The sequence below is a fragment of the Parus major genome, chromosome 13, assembly GCF_001522545.3.
Source record: "Parus major isolate Abel chromosome 13, Parus_major1.1, whole genome shotgun sequence".
Taxonomy (NCBI): Eukaryota; Metazoa; Chordata; class Aves; order Passeriformes; family Paridae; genus Parus; species Parus major.
In genome coordinates this window covers 13,138,322-13,153,422 of record NC_031782.1, presented here as the reverse complement: position 1 = coordinate 13,153,422, position 15,101 = coordinate 13,138,322, and positions in this window count along the sequence as shown.

Below are 15,101 nucleotides of genomic sequence, written 5' to 3'. Positions count from 1 at the left end.
TGGACCATAGAGTTTCTTACAGTGGGCTTAATTAGGCCACCCTTGCTGTGGCATATAGACTTTAATATATGCATCATTAGCATACAAAAACTGCAAAATGAAAGCTACTGGAGAAAGGAAGAAATACAGTAAAAGCACAAACACCCTACCCACTGGGGTACTAATTATTTTCAGTTGGTGTTAGTATGTATGTCTTTCTCTCATGGCATGCTATGCCCAGGTCTGTGCTAGTCCTGAGAAATCCTCATGACAATTTTTTTTTTTCTGGAAATTAAATCTTTATACATAAAAAAATACTCAGATTTGCTAATAAGCAAAAATTGGAACAAAACATCTTGCTCTTCTCTAGATGGCTGAAGAGGTGAAAGAATGGTTTGGGTGAATTTAGCTGGGACAGCTGAAGAGCTTTTCCTTGCCCCTGTCCCCTCTCAGAGCAGGTTCCCTCTGCCAAGCCCACCCAGCAGAGTGTGCCCAGGCCAGAAGCTTAAACCAGCAAAGCATTTCAGCAGAGATTCCTTGTGCCACCTCTGGCACCAAAGGAACAAACTGCAACAGAAGATGGTAAGACACGCATGCAGAAGGCAGCCAAGCCTCTCATTGTGGGAGTTGTTTGCACCTGCAGAAGAGGTCACAGCACTGGCACAAGTATTGGCTAAATCATTGATTTTTGAAACAGATTTTGGCTGAGAAAGAGAATAAATGTACTTGGCTGAGAAGCTGGTGACCTAGAGAAAAGGTTTTTTGCCTTCATTTAGATTTGACATTTAGCCTTGTTGTGGTTTTTGGTTTTTTTTTTCTTTCTTTATTTTAAAGAGAAAAGTTAGGTAACCACAAGAAACAGCTGCTTAAAGCCACCCACAGGTATTCTGCAATCTGTGAGGACTAAGAACTGTAAACATGCTTACTTTTTTTCTTCTTTTTCATTTATTTTTAACATTTCAGAGGGGAAAAAAAGTCACAAAACAACACATACAGAAAAGCCAAAACAAAAGCAGAGACATTTGGCACTTGAAACTGTCAAGGTTCGTTTTATAACTTCAGATTAAAGAGAAAGAAAGATTCAATACACATTCCTGTTTCTCAGCTCTCTGAACATATAGTGGCTGACTCCTCCATATCTGAATTTTTTAGTTCATTTTTTTAGTCCTGTAATATTGATTAAACTGGAAAGCACATTAACTGTAAAGCATACCAACACTGGAGGCACAAACAGTTTCTTGAAGTTTCAGAAGATATATGATCATTTAGATTAACAATGCCTGGCTCTTTGATCCCATTTGAATACTCTCTCATCAAATTCAGATATCAATACATCACAATTATAAACACAGAAACAGACATTGACACTACAGCATTGAGCAAATCCTGCCAGTTGCTCTCTGGGAGTCCTCATGCTGCTACTCAACACAAAAGCCTGTCATTCCATATGAATTCTATATTGTCTGTCAGTTCAGACAAACAAACAGCTTTTTGTTTTTATGACTGCTAAACTTAAAACTGTCTGGCCTGATTTCTATTGTTTCTGAAAGAACATTTAATTCCTTGTTACTGTAGTTAAAAGAAAGGATTTACTGTGACTGAGATAAAACCTCTGAGTATTTCCAGGACATTAGCTTATTAAAGCATCTTCTCAGGCAGACAAGAGTTTTTGAAATTGTTCCCTCAATAACCATTCTTTTGTAGAGTTTTGTGCAATTCCCCTACAAATACAAAAATAAAAGGAAATGGTAAGACAGTGTTCCACTGCTGATTGTGCCTGGAAATATTCCTCAGTCATTGGCACATGCAGAACGTGAGGCACAATGTCTGCACTAGAGTAGCTCCAACCAGCTAACACAAGAAAATAAATGTAGAAATGTCCCAAGATCTTTACTTTGATCTTACATAAGGAAAATCTTTTTACAAGAATCAGATATCAGAATGGTCTGGTGAATAACCTGGTTTTTATGATACCAGACTATTAAAAATTTCTTGAACTTTATTAATTTTAGTAGGTCCTTCAAATTCTAATGATAAAATAACATTTTAACTGGACTTTTTGTTAAATGTCATTTTCATATTTATTAGAGAAGCTTTAAATTTAATTTTCCTTATTTTTCCCAAGTATTTGAGACTAAATATATCTACCTGAACACAAAAAAAAGTTCTCAGAGATACTTCTCTCCTCCTCACCTGTGCTTTGGGGATTTCCTTGTACTTAAAGCAGCCAGGCAAAAATCAGTTCCAGAGCATCATGCTCAAAGTATTCTCAAAATTTAGACATCACCATACATGGCTTAAAACCCAGTGAATTAAGTTATGAAACACTCCTAGAAAATCTGTTTCACTTTTATTTTTCATGCTTAAGTTAAATAGATGAAATACTGCTTGAATTCAGTGCTGAACACCTTTCCTGTTAGTGAAATCTTTATGTACTGTATTCCTGGAAAGGAAAGGTGTGATAGCTTAGAGAATAATGGTGAGATGCAATTTGAGTTCAGAACTCCTGATACTCTTTGACTTGCCTGTCTCAAGGGCACTCTCTGAATGGTTTATTTTGAGTAATTGACCTAAATTGTAACTGATTTAATAATTTCTTTTGTTTCAAAGGATTTAACTAATACAGCTCATTCTGACCCACTTACACTTCAGAGCAGTACAACCACTAACAAGTGACTCCAACTGTTTTTCTCATCTAGTTTTGGTTTAATTATTTCAGAAACACAGGATCTCTGCCTAACTCTATGAGAAAGGTGTTTATTCAGAAAATATTTATTATTTCTAGTGGCCTGCTAAAGGGCTGTTCTAGTTTCACAGGAATACAGTCTCAGCTGATCTGGACCTAGCATAGCAGTGGATCTAAAGCAATGAACAGCTCAGGCTGTATTTGCTGCTGATGTACACATGTGCCCCAAGTTACACATGTGTGATATACTTCTGACTCTCTAGTCACCCAATGTAAGATTTATTGTGGTTCTGTAAAGCAACTGTGTGCCTGAGCATGATTTTGGCAGTGGTGATGAGAGCCTGAGTGGGCAGCACAAGGGCATTCAAACACTGCACGTCCTACAGGGACAACAGACACAAGGGGCAAAAGAGAAGAGAGAGGATAAGAGAAAAAAAAACTGAGAAGAAATGAAAAACAGGCTTTTGTTTAGAGGGTTTAAAAAAATTGGCCACTCCTTTTTGTGTTAGCACACCCAAATCAATAGAAGCCATGGAGGGAGGGCTCAAAATGAATTTTAACGGCTTAGCAAAGCTTATGCTAAAACTCTCTGTAAATTTATAGTCGATTCATACATTTATCTAACTCAGGTCATGGGCTTGTTTGCTGCATTTTGTAATGATCCTGACATGATTACAGTGTACAGGGCCATTAGCACTGCCACTCACACCTCACAGAGCCCAGGAATCACTTGGAAGTTCAGGGAAAACAAAGAACTTCACATTTATATTGTGCCCCCAAATCACCTGGCACAACCAAATCAAAACATTCTAACAGTGCAGACAGTGCTGGAAACAGCCTTTTTTCTTTTTGTCCCCTCTTTTTTATTTTTATTTTAAAAGAAGTAGCACACCATGTACCAATATGTTCATAAAAAAAAAAAAAAAAGGGTTTCTTGAAAGCCTGGACTACTTTTCAGAAACAGCAATTGGAAATAAACTTGTGATTCAGTGATTCAGAGATTCAAATGCTGTTCATTATTTTAAGGAAAGACTATTTGTGATATGAGAAAATGCAACAATTCAGCTTTGGCACTGGACAAATTTTCAGGCAAAGCATTAAAATGGTTATTTGACTATTATATTTACTTCTGATTTTAATTTCAGTGAAAAAGAATATCTCTACTTCTGGATCCCCTCTGTCTATTAAAAAAAAAAAGAGGCAATAAATAAAATGAAATTTTAAACAAAATACTACACCTAAGTACACTACAATATGTGCACTTTGTTAGATAAAGTAATATTAATGACAAGTATGCTGGTTCAATTTGCCCCAAAAATCAAAGTATATTTGGACAGTCTATTTGGTGTAGCCTCATTTTTCACTGATAAATTGTTCTTCTGAATGTTTTAATTCCTACCTTTTTTTTTTCCCTGTCCAAATACTGAATTTCTGTTTTAGTGAGCCACACTAAATGAAGTTGGAAATAAGATATATTTAGTATGACAAGCAGCTATGTCAAGACAAGAACAGTAGTGATGAATGATTCAAGTTAAGTAATATAAGACACAGTGCTTATAGGCACTCTGTGTTCTGTTTTACTGCAGACAAAAGCTGGTTTATTTTTTTTCCTTTTAATAAATAAAAGCTCTCAGAAGTATTTTCAGGCTACGGGCAGTCAAAATGGTACACACAACAACAAAATCAAGCACTCAGCCAAATGTTTATCACATGTATGTATTTTTATCTGTGTTTATCACGTGTTTTTATTTCTAGACTATCTTCAGAGATTTCTCCACTCCAGGAACTTCTTATAAATCCCAGAACTGTTTAAATCTATTATGAAAATAGCATTCCATTAAATAAATAACATGCCATCCAGAACTGATGGAAAGCCCAGGAGTTAGGAGACAGTTTTTGAACAGCATCCCATCATTCACTGACTGCTATGGATTAACCCCTTATTCTCCCCCGAATTTATTCCCCTTTCCCCTGGGCAGAGAAGGTTGGTGGATGTGAGCCCAGCCTCCTCCCTGCCCACAGGGGGCTCAGAACCACAGCTCTGAGGCCAAATGGAGGCCTTCTTTCTTGGAGGACAGCTGAAAAAGCTGCTAGACAAATTCAGGTACAAAATCATAAATGTTCTTTAATGTGGCTTCTAGTTTATGCACTAGTAGGGATTTGGAAATCATACCAGTGAAATTTCACTATCAGCAAAGCATCTGCAGTGCCCCAGGTCTGAGGCAGAGTGTGGCACACACGAACCACCCAAGTCTTGGTGTTCAGCTGCTACAAACCAAGTGCTTTTCCCTCTCCAAGAGCATGAGAAATAGCAAACTTCACAAACAATATCCACTTAGTCACTCAATAACCCACAGAGTATATTTAGTTGATTTTTCCTGAAAATTATTTGAAATTCACTAAATATTGTTGGGATAGTACACAATTCAGTAGTTGATCATCAAGAGAGATCATCAGCTATTCTGTTGATTCCCATCCCAGAAGCTACAGCAGCCATGAGGAGATTGTGTCACAGTCACTCAGAGGTGAGGATTTTTCAGTGTAAGGCTTATAAACCCCCAAAGTGGTACCAAGCAGAAATTTTCTAATTATTCAAAGGAGGCTGAAATCACATATTTTTTTCCCAAATACGCAGAGGCAAAACCATGCAAAGTTTTCAAGTTTTTCCTATTGGAGAGTGCTCTTCCTTCTTTTCTGGGTGAGGCCTTAACTACCCACCATTCCAGAAAGAGGAAAAAAAGAGATTTTAGCCAGGGATAACATATATCCACTATAGACTCAAAGCTGTTTACAGATATTTATTAGGCTTTTGAACAGCCATGGAAATTAAATCTGTATTATTCTTATTCTACAGCAAAGGTTAAACACCACGAAGATAAGAGTCCCACCTGAGGTCAGAAAGTGAGTTTGCTGCACATTTGAAACCCCAAGTTCCAGTGCTCGGTTTCCTGCTCTCAGTTTATTTATTATTTACATATTTCCATCACTCTACGCAGCCAGGTTTAAAAATGAATAAATAAATAAATGAATAAAACCAAGCCACTATAAAACAACACAAAAAGCTAATGTTTCAATTAATATAATCACTTAAAATTAGTATAGCTGAACAAGTTCACAAAAACAATTGAAAGATCAAATACAAACCGGCCACTTCAAAAGACTAAGTTTGCTAGAACTAATTGCCTAAAGAACACTGTTACTCTTCTACTGCCTAGGAAGAATAAACAATAATATTATCTACTGCTAAACTGCTATTAATGAAGAAAGGTAGACTAATTTATCATTGTATAATTAAGACAATGCCGTTAAGCATGCTTTAACGATTCTGTGTAATAGTTTCCTATCACTAGAGAATACTTTTGAAACAGAGAGTAATTGTCTAAATAATTTTTGATTAAGTCCTTGATCAAACTGATCCACATTTATAGAAGTGAGGCAGATCTAAATGCCCATACAAGGAGTGACAACTTGCTTTATTTAATTGTCCATGGGTGATGCACTTTTTTCATTCTAATCCTAGGTAAAATGTTGTATTTAATTAACTTAATGGAATTTTCAATCTTCCCAGCAATGGAGCCAAGACATCGAGCTGGTTGGAGCGTAAGTTGTGCTCCAATCATTCCCCTCTCTGTTTTGCTTTCACCAACACTTGGTCATTAGTTCATTTCATTATTCAGCAGCATTTTCCAGTGTACTGTCTTCTTGTCAGGCTTCTTTATTTTTTCATTTTCACAAAAACCTTATTTATGCCCGGAGTTTCTGTTAGGGATTTGAATACTGTCCATATCCACAAGCCTTTTCCTTCACACCCACGCTAATCCATCAGCTGTCTCTGGGAGCTCCTGGGCACAGTGCTTCCATATTAGACACAAGGATTTTGATTTTAAATATATGACTGTGCTATCAAGTTGGAGAAATGTAATATCAAAGGACTTGTACTTCTCTTGCACCCAAACAGGTCAATGCCAAGAATTTTAAGACAGTTCCTTCCTAATTATTTTTCACTGCCTTATGCTAAAACATTCTGTAATTCTACACCCATTGGCCTCCTTCACTCCTGCTGGCAGCAGCAAAACCTGTACCACTGGGTACAAGATCAGCCAAGAGAGAAACACCAGAAATGTGCCTTTCATTCCTTGTTTACAGATGAATACACTGTGCAGGGGAACTCTGCCAGAATCTGAGCTCAGCAAAGCTCCTGTGCACACCTCATCCTACTGTGAGATGATAATGTTGCTGAAGAAGTTTCTCAGCTATTTTCAAACCTCTACAAGACTATTCTTAAAACTCATGAAATGCAATCATGCAAGCAGCTATGGGTTTAGGTACTTATCACTTCAGTCAAGAACACCACCTGCTTTTCACTCTACACTTACATCATTTTCTCTCATTCTGTCTAAGAAGCAGTCCCTTTCTTTAAAGCTTCCACACAACCTCTCTTGCCTCAATTTAATACTAACAATTTTCATTTGCTTATTAACAAGAGCCTTTAATACACTTTCTCCCTGCTAGCAGTGTCAATCTATAAAAATATTTTTTGCAGAAGGCTTTACAAGAGACCACAGTTAAGGATATATAAACTTATATGGTAAGAAAAATCAATGTTTTAAAATGCCTAACAGTATTTAGTAGAATTTCAATAAAGCTATTCCAAATTACACATGTGAATAGCCCACTCAGTTAAACTCTAATACTCTATTAGAGAAAAAAAACCAAAACAAAACAAAAAGGAAAAAAGTGAGTGTGTTTCTATTTGTGTAAACTGGTAGTTCTTCACCTTTGTAAACACACAGATTTTATCAGAAATAACAGCTTCCTGAAGTGATTCTTTGTTTTAAAAGGTTCAAGGTAAGAGAAGAAAATGTTAAAAGAAAAAAAGAAATAGGAATGAAAACAACAGAACATTGTGATAAGGCACACAAAATGGATGACATTATATCCCAACAGCCTTCATACAAGTATTTGCTGAAACATTTTAAATTCTAGATTGCCTCAGCCAGCAGTGAAACTTTGCATAATGAAGTAAGAAAGCTACACTGGAAGATTCTCAGCTCACAAGCATTGTTCCATCTTTCAATGAAGGAAAATTAATTGCTTTATAGAAATTAATTAAACCTTGCAGTGATGGATACAACGAACACAACCATTATAAAAAATAATCAGCTGTAACTCAATGTGTCTGAAGTGAATTTCCAGAGTCCACACATCAAGGGGTCATCAGGGATGGGACTGAGACCTTGTTACCATGAAAGCTGGTCCATCCAAACCTGCAGTGCAAGGTTTACTCACATATTATCACAGCAGAACAAGACACAGAGGGTTATCTTGACTAATGGAAATTTTTAAATAACCTCAGTGAAGAAAAATACACTTCTAGAAAATCAATTAATCCAAGATCACAAAAAGCAGCAAATACCTCACAGTATTGTACAGTCACTGCACAGACATCACTACATCCTCTGTTCCATCTCAAATCATGAAGAAAAAGGCCCAAATCCCTCCGGGGGAAAATCTCTCTGGAGAAAAGGCCACATGCTTCAGCAGACATTATCTTCTGTTATCTGCCTAATCATTCAGGACAGAACATGTACTCTAATATTCACTCTCACACTGGAACTTCCTCCTGCAGATTTCTTACACAGGACCATGGTTCTGCTCACTGTCCTCTAGCCGTGGGTGTCTCCAGGGAAAGGCTGGCATTTGCTGGTGGATAAGGGGTTTCCTCTGTGTCACTGTGCCAGCAGTCACTGCTCATGGGGCTGAATTGTCACAGAGAAACCCACCCTGGCTCCTCAGCCCCGTGTGAGATCCTCGTCCAACACCCCACAGGGGGTGCCTGAAGGCAGCTGGGGACAGCAAGGGCTGAAGCTGCACCAGCCCAGAACAGGGGAGCTCACATGGGGATACCTCAGATAACCTACCATGTGAGAAATACAAACAACCATCTCCTATTCACCATCTGTGCCAGTTTCACCAAGCAAGAACAGTCAGAAAGGAGAAACAAGTTAAAAAACGCTCTCAAAAGTGCATGCAATCTTTGCAAAATCCATTTGGTCCTTTCTTGCCATTGCCCTTTCACAGATTGAACAATAACCAAGCTGCAGTGTCTAATTTCTTCACGAGTCTGAGCTCCCTGCATTAAAGCCAGCCCCCACAATTTTGCCATCTGCTGCCTGGATTGCCGTGCATCCAGCACAGAGATCCCAACATTCTTTAATGCCATGGTCCAACTTCCCAGGCAAAAGCATCAGCACTCTGTGACAAGGACAGAGATCAAACCTAAGGGAACTTGGCAAGAAGCATTTAAAGCAAATTCTGTTTCACCTACCACATTCAGTGGTATCACTGACTCTAGCAAAATAAAATTTATCACTTCATTGAAGACACTCAATTTAAACTGAGTATTTATTGAATCTGTACAGCTATACAGACATCCTGATCTCCATCCACAGTATATGAAATTGATAGTGTTTTAAAATTGACTATTCTCCAAAGATATTGGACAGTTGCACAAGTTTATAGCTTTGTTTTTCAAAATGGAAAATTAACTAGGGGTCCAAAACTTAGTTGGTTCTTTTTCTAAGGATTAGATGTTAAGCACAGAGAACAAAATTAATAACACAGTTTAACAAAATTTACCTTGTGAAACCGGAATTGTCTATGGTCATAACCAACCAACAAGTTAAACACAAGCCTTAAAATGCTCTCTTTGTTCCAATTCTGCTTTACCTGCCAAGGTAAATGATTTCTTAGTACCATTATTTTTAGCAGTACTTTACAGATGGCAATAATGCTGCACAGAGTTCTCCTCCCACAAAACAAGAAAGATGTTCGTGAATTGGAGCAAGTCCAGGGAAGGATGCCAGAGTCTCAAGGGACTGGAACATGGGATCTACGTGGAGAGATGAAGGAACTGGATTAGTTAATTGCAGAAATGGCCAGGGCTTTACTGGGAGCAACCAAAGGGGAGTGAGAAACCACCAGTGCAAACTGAGCTACAGGAAGTTCTGAAGAGAAATGAAATGAGTTAAAATCGCTCTGGGGACAAATATGCACTGGAGAGGTTGCTGCAGGGGCTGGGGAATTTTGCTCATTTTCAAGACTCACAAAGCCCTTAGCAACCCAGTCTCACTTCAACACTAACACTTGGATTAGGTGAGCTCCAGAGGTCCTTTCCAGCCTCAGTGGTCTGTGGCTATGATGTTCTTAATTTAGGAAAAGTTCCATAACCATTAAAAAGTAGGAAGAATTAAAAATTTGTTTTGAAAGCAAGCCGGTAAAGTAAGCACACAAGGCAAGCTTTGTAAGCTGGGCACGCAGGCTTAAAGTCAGAGGTTTTTAAAGTAAAAAGTCATCTAAGCTTGCAGGTTTAAAGCTGAATTCCAAGCTTGAAGAGCACAATAAGGCAGAGGCTGCACCCTGCACACACGTGCAGCCTGCAGAGGAGTAGACACCACTGCAGGGGGGTCCTGCTGCAGTCACACTGATGACACACCACTGTGTGGGGGGAATTTCAGGGGAAAATGAATGGGATTTGTTCCTTCTTCAGTTCCACAGTACAGACCTTTGAGGGAATACAGTTCTAGAGGAAAGAAAATGCACAGGAACTAAAAGCACAATTTAACAAAAGTAAGAAGCACAAGCTCTATCACAATTCCCATGACACTAGTGCAAGCTCATACGTTTCCAAACATGTCATTTGACAATGTTGCCTTTGAAACAGTCCCTTAAAAATGTGAAAACAAACCCAAAAGAAAACAGCTCTGCCATATGTTGTGATGACACTACCATAAATCTAAAGAAAACAACACATGAGAAGGAATTGCAACCTCTAACACTCATCTCTCCAGCAGTCAGAGCCACATTCCTGTGTCATGTAAATCAATACAAGGCCTATTCTCTTTTCACTGAAGATTTTGTCTTTTGTTTGGAGGCCCAGGAAGCATGGCATTCATCTGGGCCTATCCTATATGGCCAATGACCAACTTGAGATCTGTGTGTGATACACAAGCATATGGTACATTATTCTGTCTGGAAATCTAAAGATTATTGTAAAACATAATTAAAAAAAAAATAAATCAAAACTTAAATTGTTATAGAGATTTACCAACAAAATCCTTCCATTTCTATTTCCATTGCTGAGTATGACACAGAGAGTAGGTGTGAACCCACAGCCCCACAGAAGTCAGTTTTCTCTTTCTGTACAATCTTGTCTGCCAAATTTCACAAAGGCTCACTGATTTTAGCCAACATGGGCTAAAATCAACTGGCATCTTGTCTCAGCTGGGCTGGTGGGTGCAGGTAAGTTTCCTTTCTGCTGTAGTTAAGTCAAAGCAGGGGTGTGGAGTACATGAGCTCCCAGGCCTGGGGCTAGCTGGCCAGCAGAATCTGTGAAGGAAGGAATACTTTACTGGTATCCATTATATAAATTAGTGTTGGTAGCTGTTGAGATGTGCAGAGTCAATGAAGTGTCCTAATTAACCACCTTCTTTGTAACTTCCCCATTTGTGACCCAGGTGAGCTCCTGTCCATGCTGGGCTATCCAGAATTTCCACTGCATTTCCAAGCTCATGAATTTACCCCCACCCCCATCTGGCTCTGGCAGCAGCCACAGCTGCACCTCAGTCCCCTGGACACAGTGACATCCTACTGCACCTTCCACCAGCGATTTTACTAATGCTCCACCTTTTAAAGAGTTGCTGCTTTTCCCCAAGACCAGCACTGCAATCCCCTATTTTAATATAAGACTTACTGATGCAGAGGAGAGCAAAGTGCAGCAGCCCTGCTGTTTAAAGCCTCCCCTGGTGCAATAGGTCATTCTCCCATACAGGCAGTGGGAAAGAGTCTCCTATATCTGTGCCTCTCAGAGCAGGAAGGAAACTGGAAATAAACACTATAAATGCTTTATTATCCTGAACTGAAATCAATAAACTATGAACAGCTGTAACCTAATTTACTAGCAAACAGAACTGAAAAGATATCTGACAAATCTTTTCATATACATTAAGAGCCATCAGATTGTAATTTTAGGTCAATATCAAGACACACAATGACCTATAGTAAAATGATCTATATACCATTACCTATTTACTTAGTTGCCCAAATTATCTCAGTAAATTCTAACTTGCATGAAAACTTTCATGAATTATTAAAATAAAAAATAAAAGGTAAAGGGGAGGAGAGAAAAGCAATCTCTTCCTTGATGCCACTGTCACTGATACGCACATGATGCTCTACAAAAGCCAGCTCTGCACAAACAGTGCTGGAGACTGTGACAAGCAGCTCCCAGAAGGATGCACCTGTGAGCTCAATCCATAGCAGGGGGAGGTGGTGGTCCCTCATGCTTCCCAAAAAGTGTCTCCTATCCAAAAAAAAGCAGGACTGATATGTGTGTATATGGGTGTTTGGTCAGTGGCATAGACAAAGCCACTTGAAGTGACATCTCCAGCACTCCCATGGAGATTCCACGTGGGACAGCAAGCCCTTGACAAGGCTCCTTCCTCTTTGTGCTAACACAGAATAACAGCTGATACACAAAACACACAGTGCAGTGCATTAGGCAGCAGGAGGGAACATCCCCTCCACCGTAATTCCTACTCCTGCAGGAAAAAGCATTCCCTGGACCAGACAGCTTCCTACAGACAAGAGTTCTGTGCTTTGAGAAGCAGCTGGAATTTCAACCAGAAAAAGAAAACAAGTATTTGTTCAATTAGAGTGAGGAAAAACACAAAACTAAATGACCAACACCAAACTGAGCCTGTGTTTAAACCACTAATATTGGTTTCAATTCTAACACCATTAAAGATACAGGATTCATTATTTTTTATTTCAGCTACCATAAGAACAAAGGGTTTCCGTTTACATCACTCAGCTGTCCAGTTTCATTCCCATTTCCTGAGAGGCAAGATAACAATAAAAGACAATCCCCAGACTGAGCAAGCACACTAAGGGTTAACTACTGGGAACAGAAATCAAGCTTCAGCAATTTAACAAGACTGTCCAGCTTCACAATTTTGATTGAAAAGTAAGTTTTAGTTAAGGTCTGTTACATATAAACAACTTACAAATTCCTTTGCTTGAACTTCTGCAGTTGGTTTTCTCTTAAATAAATAAACATGCTATTTATTTAGTTTGGCATTAAGTCTCTTTTATCATTCTCATAAAAATATTGTCAAGGACAAAGCAGTTGCATGAACCCTTGTTCATGTAATATATATTTTTTGAATTATTTAGTTTTAATTTTCAACTTCTGGTCAACTTTCAGTTTCAATTTTAAATACTTTTTTTTTAGTAGCCTGATAGCATAGTACTGGGCTAAAATGATAAAATTACAAAAAGACTAAAAGGAAAAAAAATAAATTTCTTAAGAGTAGCTTACAGATTGAGGTTATCTCTGCAGTTTTGAACTGATGGGGACATTTATATATTAGAAGATCTGCAAAGGAGAGATTCTACAGCACACAGATCTCAATGTTTGGGGCAACTCGTCAAGAGAAAGACCTGTAATAACCATAATAACCTCAATTGCAACTGAATTTATGGAAGTGGAACACCCTTTAACTGAAAAGAGTGATTCTTAAACATAAAATAAACTAGTTATATCTTATTTCCTAGAAATATGTTCAGGGAAGTCTATATACTTCCATAATATCTTGAAGGAATCCTCAGTTTTCCAGGTGGGCTGGCTTAAATTTTGAAAGCAGCTTAGAAATTCTGTCCTGAACAAGCAATGTTTCTCCTCTCTTTTGCACAGCTAAGAAATCATAGATATATGCCTTTCTTTAAGTCATTTATCCATTTGAATTAAAAAAATACTTTTTTTATAGTCAGTATAAAAAACTTACATGAGGCTGCTGGAATATTTTTTTCAATAATCAAGACTACAGAATTAGGAAATGTCCCATTTAGAAATTGAGTTTTGAGTGATAAGAAGGAAATACAAACTGGTCCATAGTGCCATGCCTCCATTTAGACTGCACTAATGTTAGTTTTGATACAGTGCAAGTGCATCACCAGACAGATGGGAAGATCAGGGTTTCAAATATATGTGACTTAAAAATTGTAATTCAACATGAAATTGTGACATCAGTTAATTAGATTTTGTTTAATGAAGAATCAGGATGCTTTTAAAAGTTATTTCTTTCTATAGAGAGATTTGTTCATACTTCCTAAGAATTCCAGAAATTAGATAAATCTAAGGAAAAGTCTACTTATCTATGTAGAAGCAGGCTAATCCTCACTTTGCTAAATAGCATCATTTATCAGAGGGACCAAAAGCAGATTTCCTTATCACTCCCACAAGGAACTTAACTAGGAAAAGTGTCATATCATGAAAAACTCCCAAAATTTCTACTAAAACACACACACATATGAGATTACAAATGCTGTGCTCAAGCTCCACAGTTAAAGCAAACCATGAGAACCTGGTACAGTAAAAACAGACAAAATAAAAACAGTGGGAAAGTATTTGGGGCAGCAGAGTTTTGCAGGAGATCAGGGTGTGTGTAACAAAACCAGCAACACAGGAGGTGCCCAAAACAGATTCAATGGGCAACTAGGTACAAAATATTTACTTCACTGAAAAAAAAAATTACCTACTGCAGCAGGTAAAAAAAATATTTAAAATTATTGAAATAATTTGTTTTAGAAACCCACAACAAATAAAGGCTGGAGTATGATGCACACATTTCACAGCAGAGAACTGACAAGATTACAAGACTTTCTTTTTCCCTGTTTGTAGTCAGAACTTCATTAACATTTTGGGGGTTTCAGATACTTGATTTTAATGTATTTTTGTTAAATGAGCTTTGATAAGCTTCTTAATTTTGAGTGTGCCCCAAACCATCTGCACTTCTAGAAACTGTTCTCCCTTTTTCTGTTGATTTCACAAAATTCTAGGTGCAGTTCATTTTCAATGATCTACAATTCTCCTTATAAATGAATCCAGCATAGGGCACAGATTTTCAAAATTCATCTTTTCCTCATGTGCATTTCCAAAATTACTGAAAAATTATGAGTTTCTACTGTGTGCATTTTTATCTACCTCTTTGAAGTAATCATTACTAGCCAGGAGAAGTCAACTGAAGAAATGGATTGATGAAAGAAAAATAACTAATACACTATCCCTGTACCTGCAGTACTTTTCAACACCTGTAACTGCAATCCTGGATCCAAAATGTACTAAAATAGAGTAAATTGCATATCCAATGAGTAATGCTGACCAAAATGATGGATTTCTAAGTATGCTGAACATGCCTTAAAAAGTGGAGTCTAAGGACTTTTCTTCTCTGGAAGGTAGGTTGTTTTTTTTCCTATCAAAACTCAATTCCCTTTTGTCCCCAAATAAATAAGATTTTACACACAACTGAGTTTATCTGCCTCAAATCGATTAAAACATTAAAATCAATCTTAAAAATAAAGTATAGTTAACCAATCT